Raw genomic sequence first — 14,024 nt, forward strand, 5'->3', positions numbered from 1 at the left:
TTTTTCTCCAAGGTCTCAGTTTCCTTTGTGCATGTCAACAGAGCCTGGTTTCTCATTCCTTATGAAGCATTGCCTTTTTTTCCAATGTTAGTCTAAGTACCTTCTGTCATGGTTTTTTGATCTTTTCCAGCTTCATATAGTTTTCATACAATATCCTAAGAAGAAAAGGTCGGAATATCCCAAATGAGGCTTTACTATTGTTCTATATCTGAGTAGTAGCTTCTTATATATACATCTCATTGCTAGAGGCATAATACATGCCAAGACATGCCAAGACTTTGTTTACCTTCTTGCTGCTACCAGACATTGTGCAGATGGCTAATGCATTATCCTTAATCACTCTCAGGTCTTGCTACTGCTTTGTTTTGTAGATAAGTGTTCTTATTTGTGCTCTAAAATTTGTATCGTGTGGTTCTGGTCTCCATCTCCACTTTTCCTTACACAAGGGACAATCATACCGTATTGAATCAGACTGGAATTTAAGACCATGGCATAGGGGTGGTTGCAGGATGGTTGCAGGTTCCTTAGAGCTGCAAGAAAAAGTTGCAAGTGCTGTTTCTGCATTTATACTCCCTATCTTTCCCCTCCTTTTCTCATTCAGAGAAATACAACCAGTCACTCCAGCTGATGACTCAGAAACTAAGTGGCTAGAGGTGTTTGGGAATGTATTCTATATCAAATAATATAGTATACAGATGTTTCATAGCTAATAGCAGGACTTACTAGACGAAGAAGTGCCAGAGGGCAGAAGTCCACTGTATATTTACAAACCCCAAAACTAGTTGCCAGGGTGTACTGAATGAAGTCCTGCTGGAGTGCCTGCGTTTGTGCCCGGTGTAACATTCTGTGTCCTGTATGGCTTTAATATTAAATTTCTATACACAGGAGCTATCACAACATCTTTGTTCCCCTCATCATAACATATTTTCTTACACAGAAGGATAGCAACCATGGATTTAAGTAATACTCTGTACAAGCTGAACTCTGAACTTGAGCTCCCTGAATATGGTATTAAAGAGCCCTGTGAGCAGCCCTGTAGCCACTGTGGCCATGACAGAATTGAGCGACTATTTTTTATTTGTGTGCCTAAAATAATTCCATAATTCCAGTTGTCACACTCATTTGCTTGTTAGCAGGTTTTCAGTCCCTCTGACCGAGGGAGTAGGCAGGGAGCAAGAGCAGCTCAAGCACAAAAAGGGAGAATAAGTGAATCTTTAAATGGCAGCCTGCTAATTTGTACCTCCCTTTCTGAAGCGCCAGCATCACCAGAAGAAATCTTCATTTCCACTTGAGTTCAGAAGGAACAAAACAAACCATTCGGGAACAGCATGTGAATTGGCTGAGCTGTTAGGTCACAAAATGTGTTGTTTGCAAAATATCTGTTCAGAACATCATTACTCCAAATGAGCTCCACCTGTACTCCATTATCACAGCTTCTTCTTTTTTTTTTTCTTTTTTCTTTTTTCTTTCTTCATTCTTTTTCTTTTTTTCTCTTCTTTTTTCTTTTTTCTATTTCTTCCTTTTTTCTTTTTTTTTTCTTTTTTTAAAATTTTTTTTAAAGTGTAGAAAAAATTCACCTTATCTGGTATCAAGCCTGTGAAAATGTAGGCAACTGTATTAGATGGGCAAGTTTAATTAAGGCTTAACTTGGTGGATGAAATGTGTAACTAAGAATAAGAAGTACACTGAATCTTTATACGAAATAGGGTCAGAGGCACATTTGCTGTCTAAGTGTCTTCTGACCTTGCTCAGCTCTCAGGCTATAAAGGCTTTTGTAAGTGGAATGTATTATTCAAGTTTTTGCCAGGAAACAAAAATACTTTCTGTATGCTATTTCATGACAAACTGATTCTTTTAATCTGATTCCTTAAATAAAGCAAAGAACAGTGAACAAGGGCAGTGAAGACAGAGACAGGAACCCCAGGGGGTGAATATGACTCCCTCTCTGAGCAAGTCATTGGTATCCCAGAAATTTTGAAATGTAGTAGAATGATATTTTGAATTTCAACAAATAATTAACAAGAATTGTCAGCTTTCTTCTCATTCCGCCTCATTTTCCAAATAGATGTAGAGATGCTTAAGATACTGTTGTAAGAGGCTGAAAACACTTTTGTTGTGCCCTGTCCTCTGATTCTGTTTTCCAACCAGCTTTTCTTCCAGCCAGCTACCCAAACTCAAAGGACTGTTTTAATGTACTACCTGGAGAATATTCTTGTCTTTCAACTTTCCACTTCTTGCTTACCCCTGTGAAGTCTGTCCTTTCATTAGGCCTTGCCTATTGCAGTATTTTAGTCCTGCTCATTTATGCCTGTTTACAAATAGGTCATGCTATTTTCATGAAAACAGTCATGACAGTCTCTAAGGGTTTAGAGCAGCACACACACATGGCATGCAAGACTTCAGCATTGCTTCTGGAGAGTTTTTTCATTGCATTATCATGTTTTCTTTAAGATCTTCCAGAAATGCCTGGTGATATTTTTGTATTCCACCTAAACCAACCGAACGAATTTCAGTTTTGCATCCCATGTCAAGGTCATTCATTCCTTTTGAGCAACTACCCCATATAACCCTCCAAGCTATGCGTAAAACACTGTACTCTGAAAAAATGGAGATTTCCTGATTTTATTCAGAACTTAGATGAAACCAAGACCTCTTGGTGGGTAAAATAAATAGTTAACAGGCTAGTAATCTGGTCACACAGACTGAAAATGAGTCCCGCGTCTCTGTTCTACCTGATTAAAACTACAGGCCTAAATATAATTTCATATAGCCCTGATGACTATCCAGCTACCAAGCTATTAATTATTCTCTGATCATGAAGTCATACAGGGACCCCCTCTAAGATCTTTCATTGTGCAAGTTTAGGCAGAGCCAGTATGTTCCCATTGAGACATTTCAGTCTTGGATAAATAAACATTTTATAGAAGTCAGCATCACCACACTGAGAAAGGATTCCTATGCAGCTCAGAGTGAACGCAACCACGTCTGAATGGCTTGGGGAAGTGAGGGAACAGGACTGCTCTCAAAGAAGAGCTACAGGCATTGGCTAGTCAGTTTACTGAATACTTTTGACTATTAGCAAATATTTGAATTCTTTTCCTTAAACCTGGAGTCATACGCAGTTTTTAGAGTCTTTCAGTGCAGAAGAAATGACATTTTTGTTCATCCAAATACAGCTTTCCCTATACTTCACTGATAAGATTTTTACCCTAGTCTGTCTGAACCAATTATATTACATATGCAGAAATTCATTAATACAGGTTAGCTTTAAACCTGCCAGTCAATGCAAATTATATCAAATGATATACGGTGGTTTATATATTTGGATTACTGCCACCATGAAATGAAAAAATATTCTATTTCAAAGTGGAGGGGACCCATGGCATAGAATAATAGAAAAAGAGCCAAAGGGTTTATTAAATTTGACACCTAATCTTTCCATCAAGCTTATAAAAATAAGACTGTTCTGCAGTAGTGGCCTAGAGCATTAAAGAAGTGCTACTGCAAGCTGTAGTGTTCTGAGCCACTGCTGTAAAAATACTGTTTTAATATAAATCGTGAGAAGCTAGTTCTTATTTATTTTGCCATACAATCATGTAGTTATAATGGACCATGCTGAAAAGCTGTTGCACTTAAGAATACGAAGCATTGTCGTAAGTCTGAGAAGATGGCTGAAAACATAATCGGAAGGTACTTCACCTAAAGCAACAGGCTAGTCCTGCGGTATTAAGCATTGTGTCCCTGATTTAAAACCTTGTAACAATAACAGGTACAACCTTCCAAAATGCCAAGCTTGTTAGCCTTGTAACAGTGGCTCAATCGTTTGATAGCTATACCAAGTGCAAAACAAGAGTATCGGGTACTCAACTCACCCACTCAACGGTGCCACCCACGCTGGCCGGCCTGCGCCCTGCACTCCTCCTCAAAGGCCTCCACCATGCTGTGTTTCCACCCAAGAGCAGTCCATCCTAGGAAGCATGTTCCCATCTTGGAGCTCAGACCGCTGATGAACCCTTAATAATCAAAATATTGTTGTACACATAAAGAAAACCTGCATAGATGACACTAAGTTTGGGTTTTAGTCACGTTAATCTTTTAACTGCCTAATAGCCCAAATTTTCTGCTTGCTACAGAAAAACCTCATTAATACTGCAATGAAAATTATTATATAGAAAGACATGTCCTAGTACCTACTGCTTTGCTTTATGCTATGCCGAGCCTCCCGGCGTTCCTCTGTACCCCAAGGCTGACAGCTCTGGACTTCCCCAAGGGTTCGGGAAGACGAGGTTTAGCACGTGCAGTGACCACCCTGAGACATTTCCCGGGAAGATTATGAACCTGTGGTGAAGGTTTCATTCTCCCCAGTCTTGGGGTCTGCCCAAGGCTTTAACTAGTAATGATCTTTTTTTTACTAGTAATGGTAAAAATCTTATCTACTGGTTTACAAACTGGTGAACATGTTTAACTATCCAGTTTCAACTCACTCATAACACTTTTACAAGAAGCTGAGCTTTTACCATACTGTTCAGCACACTAATCCCATGGTAATCTAAATGTTTTAGTGCATTTAAATTGGTGTTTTTTTCAAGACTTTAATTTCAGTACCTCAAGTGGGCCAGATGTTTAGTTGGTTTAATCCATGTACTTCTGTCAAAGTCAATTAATCTGATAAAATACCAGTGTGGGATTGTATCCACTACAATTTTACCAACCTATGATCAGTAAAAAACCCTCAATTATTTTTGCTGAGGATGGAGATAAGACATTAATTTTAAAGACTTTCTATTTTTAACTGTGGCTGTCTTACTTTCTTCCCTCTTCATGGCTGAATTTTATGAGCTGCTGGATCTGTCAGCTGAAATGACAAATTTCTAACTCAATCTTTGTTAATTTCTTGAATGTATAAAATAATGTATGGAAGTATACAAATTACTAACATACTGTTTGATTGCTATGCTTTTCCCATTCTAATTTCTTTTTCTAGCATTCTTGTAGCACGTATGTGCTATACATTCATTTTCATAAGCTTTAACAATTATTGCATGACCTTAATGTTAACATCTAATAAGGAATCTGTTTACCTATGTTCCTTACAAAACTCTTCATTTTAATTAACAATTTGCACTCTTTAACAGTTTAAAAATAAATATGATTTTTAAAAATAAATAAACAGTTGCTTTTTATGTCAAATGGTTGATAGCAGAGATAAGAACTTGGGTGACTTTGTCCATTGTGTTCAGTAAAAGCATTTTCCTGGCAGTAGCTGAAGTCTTTTTTCTCCAGTGGAAGGTTGTAACACAAACATGTTTTAGCCTTGATACCATGAAGAAACCCCATTAATTCTAAAGCAACTACCATGAAAGGAAAGTCAAGTAGATACATAATCATGTGAGTCAAAGATATAATTTTAGTGCCTGCAACAAAGAATTTATCTGTCTTGTTAATAACACTTCCTTTGAGAAACTATAACATAAATGAAATTATTTCTTTCTTATTCTGTTAGTATGGATATTAACAGGTCTGTACAGGTATATACAGGTCTACCCAGTTTAGAAAAGCGACACAAATACTTCAGATGAGAAGAGAAACCTAAGTAGTTCCACTTTTGCTGAGGATGGAGACAAGACACCCATTGCAAAGAAACTATTATTGTTTGTGACACTTTTACTTCTTTTCTTTTATCGTAAGTATTTCCTATACAGCTGGCTCCCCACAAGAAGCCTCAGTTTCGATTCTGCTGTCCCATGTCCCCCAAAGCAACTAATCTTAATGAACAACCTACTCATGGCAGCGACATTTGGACAAGAAACATGGGAAGAATTATCTTAAGCTTATTCAAGATGGGCAAATGGTTCTTAGAGTGTAGAACAGGGAATACTGCAAGATTACTGGAGGGTATGATTTGTCAAGTTATACCAATAAAGAGAAGAAAAAATAATTGTGATGTTGAAATTGATCCAACGAACTAGTCTGAAAAATATATTTATGTTACAAACAGCACAGTGGTTTTAACCTTATTGGAGTTCAGTGTAATGTAATGTACCGGCTCCACTACATGTTCTAAACTCCAGGCTATGAAACTTTCTATAGCAGAACCAAAAGGCTGAAGTAAATAGGAAACAGCATGTTTATATGCTTTTACTTAAGGTTCAAATCCTTTCTGGAAGAAGAAGTGGTTAAAACATTTCCACAACTTCCAGAAAATGTCTCTGTCACTAGAAAAAGGATATTGCTGTTTAGGAAAAAAAAACCCCAAACAAACCCAAAACAATAAGACAGGGCTTTGGAGAGCACATTTATTTAAAAAATACAGAGAGTGAAATTAAAGTGATGAGTGTCATGGCAACTCCTGTCATTTTGATTTGTTCCTTGTTTTTTCCGCAGAGTCCCAGCCTCCTGACTGTCAATGCTGCTTGCCTGCTGTTCGCTGCCTGCTGCCTTGCAGAGAGAATTCTTTTGCTAAATCCTACCAGAAGGAACGTGGATATAATTGACCCAGGTCTGGGTCAGGTGGGTGCAGACTCTACAAGCCTTGTTTCTCACAAGCTAGGAAGCCACCACAAACACTGCCACAATGACTATGTCCATGTCTTTGTGCCATATTCCATTAGCTCACATACCTGCTGTGTGTCATGCTATCCAGTGTTATTCTCACGGACTGTGACATTGGTCTCTTACACTATCAGTTATTCTGAATTGGGAAACCTCAAAATAATAGTGCATTGTAAAGAAAGCTGGGATTTTAAAGAAATTCTAGATAAAAGCTAGGGACCATGATGTCATGAGGTAACAGTTTTGGCAGTGCAAGTAAGACATTTAGTGGATCCACAAAGACAGGTAAACAGGATATACTATTCATTTTCAGTTGTATCATTATCTGGAATGTCATTGAAACAGAGATTCTAAAAGATCAAAAATTGTTCTAGAGAGGGGCTGCTTTCTAGATCATGTTTGATCCAATCCAGTGTAAAAAAACCAAAAAGTGAGTAAAGAACAAAAATGGTAGCCATTTGGCTCACAGCTTTTTCTCTCTCAAGATTTTCATGTATATTTCATATTACATACACTCAGTATAACACTGGAAAGCACAAAGTAGATGGACAGGTAGGAACCCTTTCTGTGAACTGCAGTGCTCTTCCAGAGCACCTGATGGCTTCCAGCTGTCATATGCCCATCAGTATTATTAGACCTCTTAATGAAACAGGACTAGTTTTAAGTTTCTTTGTAGAAACCAGCTCAGCACATCTCTGGACAGCCCCTGTAAAGCCCCTAAGAGTCTGCACCCCCCATTACAATTTCTGTATGTTATACTGCTAGTCCTAAGGTATGTGTTCCACCTAATCCAAAATCAGAAGTTGGGAAGACTGAATGCCAGCTGCTATACGACACAGAAAGGTGATAAGGACATTATGACCGATAGTGAAAAAGCCAGAGGTAAATCAAGTACAGATAAGACTGACATCAGACTCTGGCATTTGTCTGTCAGTATAGGATTCTTACACATACAGTGCATTGAGAAAACATTTTGTAAAGAACAACATACCATAAAGCTGTTCTGATGAACATGCACTGTTATCCCTAGAGAAAACAAACAAAGAAGTGAAAATCATAGCAGATGTATAGAAAACCAAAGGGATAAAATAATGAAAGGTTTCTGGTGGGATGGTGGCACTTATTTTACGAGCTTGTTAGGGTTTCAAAGGTTAGGTTTCTCGGATCAGTCTGTGCTTACTGCGCCTCCTAGGACTGGAATTTCTGATGGTCAAACGCTCTCAGTCTATACAATTTTTACTGACATCTAGATTCAATGAATAGGTGTCCCAAGAGCTTTTTATGCTCTAACTAAATAAAATAAGGGACAACATTTTAATTCAGAACAGGAGTGTGCTTTTTAAAAGTCAATCTGGTCATCATTGTCACTTACTACACTTTGGTTTTCACCATGAGGCAATCTCAGACCTTCCGAACTGGAATCCTTATTAATGAAATTAAACTAAGAATTTTATTGCAAGTGTTAATGGACAGTCAGTCCACAGCTCTAACCAGTCTAAAGTAACCTTGCACCTTTTTCTGAAACATGTAAGGTGAGGTTTTCAAGTCCTTAACACCAAATCTTTCATTCTGCAGATCTTCTCTGGCTGCACTAAAACTTTTGGTAGTACAGATACAGGACCTTCCAACCCTCGATGAGGCATTGGTTTGGGATTTAAATGTCTCCAAACCACCAGTCCAACAATGACTCCTCAGGAGATGATGGAAGACAGGTTTAATGCCTGTGCTGGCTACCACCTCTCAGTCACCAGCATGATTTTGCTGAAAGCAGTATGAACTACATCTCTAAATCCTGAGCCTGCACATGAAGCTTAGAATTCTTTGCCATTTTGTGGTTCTGTTCTGACCCAGATTGCCACAGAGAATTATGGCCCCAGCCCTCAAGCGGAGTGAAGCAGCACCATGTGTCATTTGAGAACCATCATACAAAGCCAAGTTTGTGCTTTTCTGAATTTAAACTGTGTCAGGACAGTGACCATCTGGTCTTTCCCTTGAACCAACAGCTCCCAAACTAGAAATCGTGCCTCTGGAAGTGTGACTGCAAATGGTGTTATAAATCCAGCCACAAAGATAATTCATTGTTCAATATTCAGTTTACATGAAATGTAAAAAATGTGAATTAATATAGGCACTATTAAGATGGTTCTAAAACCCTCAAAGACCCTTACTGTATAGGAAATTTGATGAGGTCAAGGCATAATTTTCCACTGTGTTGCCAGTATATATCAAAGTATACAGTCCACTGTACAGGTACAAGGGTCTGTATTTTCCTCCTCTCTTTTGAAACCTTTATTTGTTGGTAGTGTTTGTTGTTTTTTTTTTTTTAAACAGGGAGTGGAAGTTACTCTCCAGTCCAAAATTTCAAAAATCTAAACCACTACAGCCCCCAAGCTACCCAAATTTTTATGGTTTGCATACAAAGGGAAGATACTACATTTTCATGCCATGTACTCCTGGTGCACCTCACACTCTCAAAAGCAGACTGGGAAATAAACTTGAGGCTGCTTTGTGTCTTTTTCAGTATGCCATGCTGCAATACACTCGTACATTCTTAATGTGTCTGCCCTCTGAGTATTTAGGCCTTTATCCTGTAGTAATTACTTTGTTATTACCTTGTCGTTTCACTGTACTTTGGCACTGGACAGAAATTACCTTTTACTCTTATGCTGATCTTTCTTTCATAAGGATTTCAGAATAAAGGTAAATTAACAAAGCTGATAAAAACCCAGGGAAAATTCTATTGTGCGTCCTATAATGAGAGCTGAAGCAACTGGCATTCAAAGAGGAGGACCTCTTCTCTCGACTTTGTATTTAGTTCATTGCCTAACTTGACAACTATGGAATGTGCTTGCCAATATTTTTTTCCTCAATAATACCTTTAAAATAAACTAGAACAGACTCTCTTTCAGTTACGTATAGATTTTGGCCATGGCTCAGGAAAGCACTCACGTATATTTTTGAATCCATTTCTCATCGAGACAGCATTTAAGCACCTGAGTGAAGATAAACACACAGGTAAGTGTTATGAGAAGCACAGAAGCATTAGATAAACTCAAAACCTGACCTGAACAAAGGTCTCTCTTCATCCAGACAGAAGTTCATCTGGAAAGTCAATTCCCCTTCTGTTTTCCCCTTTCCTCTTCCTTCAAAGAAAAGGCATATACAAAGCTGCCTGTCAGCAATGCAGGTGGTGTCTCTCTGAAAACGTATTTAAGAAAGGGCAAAAATTCTGGACAGGCAGAGGAGTGTGATAGGCGGCCCTACAGATACCGAGGTCAGTAAAGAAGGAGGGGGAAGAGATGCCAGAGCAGAGATTCCCTCACAGCCTGTAGAGAAGACCATGGTGGAGCAGGGGGGAAAGTGTGAGGAGGAAGGAACAGCAGAGCGGAGCTGTCATGGGCTGACCACAACCCCCATTGCCCATCCTGGGCTGGTCGGGGGTGGGGGAGGCGGTAGAGGAGCTGAGAATAAAGGACTGAAGTCGAGTATGGGAAAAAGCAGGGGGAGAAGGTGTTATTTTGATATTCTGTCTTTGTTTCTGATTTACCAACTCGATTTTAACTGGCAATAAATTAAATTAATTTTCCCCAAATCAGGTATGTTTGGCCCCAACCCACAGGCTTTTTCTGCTTATTTTGTCTGCCTGTCCTGTTGGGAGAGTGGGAGTTAGAGAGTCGCTAGGTGGGCGTCTGGCAGCCAGCCAAGGTCAGCCCATCACAAGTATAAATTATTTCTGTCACAGGAGGTACATGGAGCACTTTCTGCATGATTCATGTACATTTTTTACCAGCTTCAATGGTTAAAGACTTAGGTCATTGTGAATGTGCTTTGAAATTTTACCTTTAAGATGATACATTACCAAAAGACTTTTTAAAGAATCTTTTTGCAAGCTACTTAGAGACCGAGGTTTAAATATTTGTGATTGTGGAGGAGAGGGAGAGCGTATGTAGTTACCTCCAGGAAAAGTTTTCTGTGACCAAAATAGGACTCTATTTAAGATTGGCCAGAGACACCAGTCATTGTAGCGACATGTTTTAGGAGAGGATTCTCTAAATAATACAGGAAAGCGTCTGAATAGGATGAGAATCACTTTGGGTGTAGGAGCAGATTTTAATGAAGAAGCTAGTAGGATCACTCTGCATGTGCTTTAGCTAACTTGAATGAAAAATCCTACAGAAAACTTCTTAGGATAATGGCTTTCATTTTCCAGCACTGCAAGATGTTGCAGGTGATGATGCAGTAATTACTGTGCAATGAGCACATTGAGAAACGGCATAACTTAAAATGACTTCATTGTTCTAATTGCTGATTTGAGAAAGGAAAATGCTCCCAGTACTATTATAAACGGTGGATACATTGGCAAACTTTGAATAGTTCTTCTTTGCTGCTTACCAACTTTACAGCCCTACAGGAAGAGAAATTGTTTAACTAAGCCACTGAAAAGTGCACCACAATTACCTGTGACAAGTATAAAATATGACTATTTATTAAGCCCCTTTTTCTCAACTGTTGCATACAGTACGTTGCAGAATAAGATCATCTGCATGCAAACATATGAGATGAATGAAATGCAGTGCTGAAAGAATGGGATGTTAAAAATATATTTGAGACATTTTTCTTGCATTTCTACAGAAACATTTAACGTTTGAAAAACCCCTAAGATCTGGTGGCCATCAATATATGTTGCTAAGTGCATTTCTTCACAGGCTCCCAGAAATGAAAGGGGCTTGTTATCATAAGAAGAATTTTGCATTTTGGAATAATTGAAAGATATGAGTCTACATATGCTTTTTTAGTTTAATGGCAGGTTTATATTATGTGCAGTTAAAACACAGTCTTTACATGTATTTACATCTGAAGCTGATTGCAAGTTATCAGGGAAATGCCTGGTAAAATTTGTCAGAAATTGACCTATAGAAAGTAAAGATGAAAATCAGAAAATTTTCTCAGATCTAGAGTACAATTTTTAGTTAGCAGGCTTCCTTCAGTTATCCAGCAATCTGCAAGGCAGGGTATAGAGGATCTGATCCAGCAACAAGTGCCTGCCCCATGTGGTTCAGAAAAAGGATGACTCGGTAACTCAAATATCCACTGAAAACTGAAATGACCTAGTGTCTGAACTGTTAGCTACTTTTGCCACAGAAATTATTCTAATCAAAACCTTGTAAGTTTTGGGTTACTTTTAATTTGCAAGAAAATCAGGAACAATTTTACGATCTAATTTTGCTGACATGAAAAATATGTAATTCCATACAAGCTTGGGTTTTCACATTTTAATAATTCTTTAAATACAAACCACATAAAATATTTCCAAGTTATAAACAGCTGGTCTTACAGGTATATTCAATCTCTATGTGATAGCATTCTACAGGTTAGCAGGCTCTCCTCTCCTGCCATACTCTCATGATACTACAGGGCAGTACTGGAGCCCTGCAGGGGCCATGGGTGCAGACTTACAATAAGCCAGAATTCTTTAACCAAAAAAGTTCCAGCTTCACTAGGATCAAAGCATAACAAGTGAGCATGAGAGGTAATAGCAGGCAATGCGGATGGAGGATTAAGGCAGTGATAAGACCCTTCAGTTATACTTATCAGTTGCGTGCCTGAGTGGATGATGGAGACACAGTCTTTCTACAACCAAAGCAAGCTGGATGCTGCACGGTCACATCCACTTCACATATGCATGGGGTCCCACGGGCTCTTACTGAAAGATGCTAAAGCCTTTTACATTCCCAAATAAACCTCTACCTGCATTACATAAGACTTTAGCTTCACTTAAGATGCCAAATAGCAATAAATATTATTACCCACCTCCAGCAGGGAGGGGCTCTACATAACCCCTGCTGGGTTCACTGCTCCCATATATACTCTCCAGCAAAATCACAGAGCAAGGTGAGGCCATCAGAGCCCCCATGTTTCTGTGAATACCCCATTTTTGTGTGTGTTCAGCCACAAGTAGAGTAGCAGGAAAATTACAAACCGTGTTCAGTTTTCAAGGAAATAAATGACCAAGTGAAAGGACAAACACAAAGAAAGAAAACTGACCCAGCAAAGACCCATGATTATTGACAGCTACTTAGGGAACGAAACATCGCAGCAAAAGCCAGCTTAATAATATTAGTACTTTTCATATGAGAATCTACTCCCACCTTCTTAAGTTTTTGTTCTCATTTTCTGTGCTTTCCTACATTTCTTAGGATCATAGATAAATATTTATTTAACAGAATTTGAGATTACTGAAAAAAAGATAGCTGTGTGGAGCTACAGTATTTGGCAGGCAAGACCATTCTCCGTTTCAAAAACTCAACAACTGCTGAGGCAGAACAACTTACGTTTCCAAAACTGGCCTTGGGGGCTGTAGGGGGTTAACTGAGGGGGAAGGCAGCCAAGCCCCCACCCGGGCATTCTTCACTCAGTTACTCAGACTGTCTCACTCCTCTGCAACAGGAGGGGGAATAGGAGGGGCAAAAATGAGAAAAACTCATGGGCTGAGAGAAAGCCAGTTTAATAAGTGTTACCCCCCCAAAAAAAAAAAAAAAAAACAACAACAAAAAAACCTAAACCCCCAACCCCAAGTGATTCCGAGGCAATCGCTGGCTACCTCCCAGCAGCAGGCCGACGCCTAGCTGCTCTCTGAGCAATGGCTACTTTGGGAAAACCTCAGCTCCCGGTTTTACTGCTGAGCATGACACGGCACGGTACGGAATACCCCTTGGGTCAGCTCAGGTCTGCTGGCCTGGGGGTGTCCCCTCCTGCTGGCCCGTGGGGTGCGGGGGGACAGCCTGGCCACTGTGTGAGCCTCACTCCGCAGCGGTGGAGCGTCCGCGCGCCGCCAGCACCGCTGCAGCCACAGACCCGACTCACCGTGCGACACCGGGAACATCCACACCATCGCACACAAGCCCAGAGGCCTGCAGAAAATTAGGTATTCTTAACAGGTTTGAACATTCTATGAAAAAATACACTAGGTATTGAGTCAGTATATTTTTCCAATCGCAGTATTCAGGAGTTAGGCCCACTTATCTAGTGAGTAACTTGTTTTGAAGGTGTTTATTTTGTTATACTTCACTGATTTTTTTTTCTCTTATTGTGAAAGGAAAACTCATGTGTGATAATTCTTATTTTTGTGAGTAGACCAAGTTAAATTTCCTTGTCCTTGTTTTCTCATTTTTCACTTTTACAGAGGAAAACGTTTTACTCATTCAGAAATCAGAGAAGTTGTAAATGTTTTCTTCATGTACTCGTATCTGCATTGGTTTTTGCTATTTATGCAATTCCTTGGACTACAAGACAAGTGTTGACTACTAAATTTGAAAAAAAAATATAAATCATGCTATGGTTATTTCTTAAGAGTAGATAGCGATTGGAGCATTAACGTAAGGTACTGTAGGTACAGGTGTTTTAACTGTAAGGTACAGACTGGTTAACTCCATACCAACCATATTTGGATTAATACATGTCAGCTACAAAAT

Source organism: Falco naumanni, chromosome 11 (assembly GCF_017639655.2).
Source record: "Falco naumanni isolate bFalNau1 chromosome 11, bFalNau1.pat, whole genome shotgun sequence".
NCBI classification, from domain to species: domain Eukaryota; kingdom Metazoa; phylum Chordata; class Aves; order Falconiformes; family Falconidae; genus Falco; species Falco naumanni.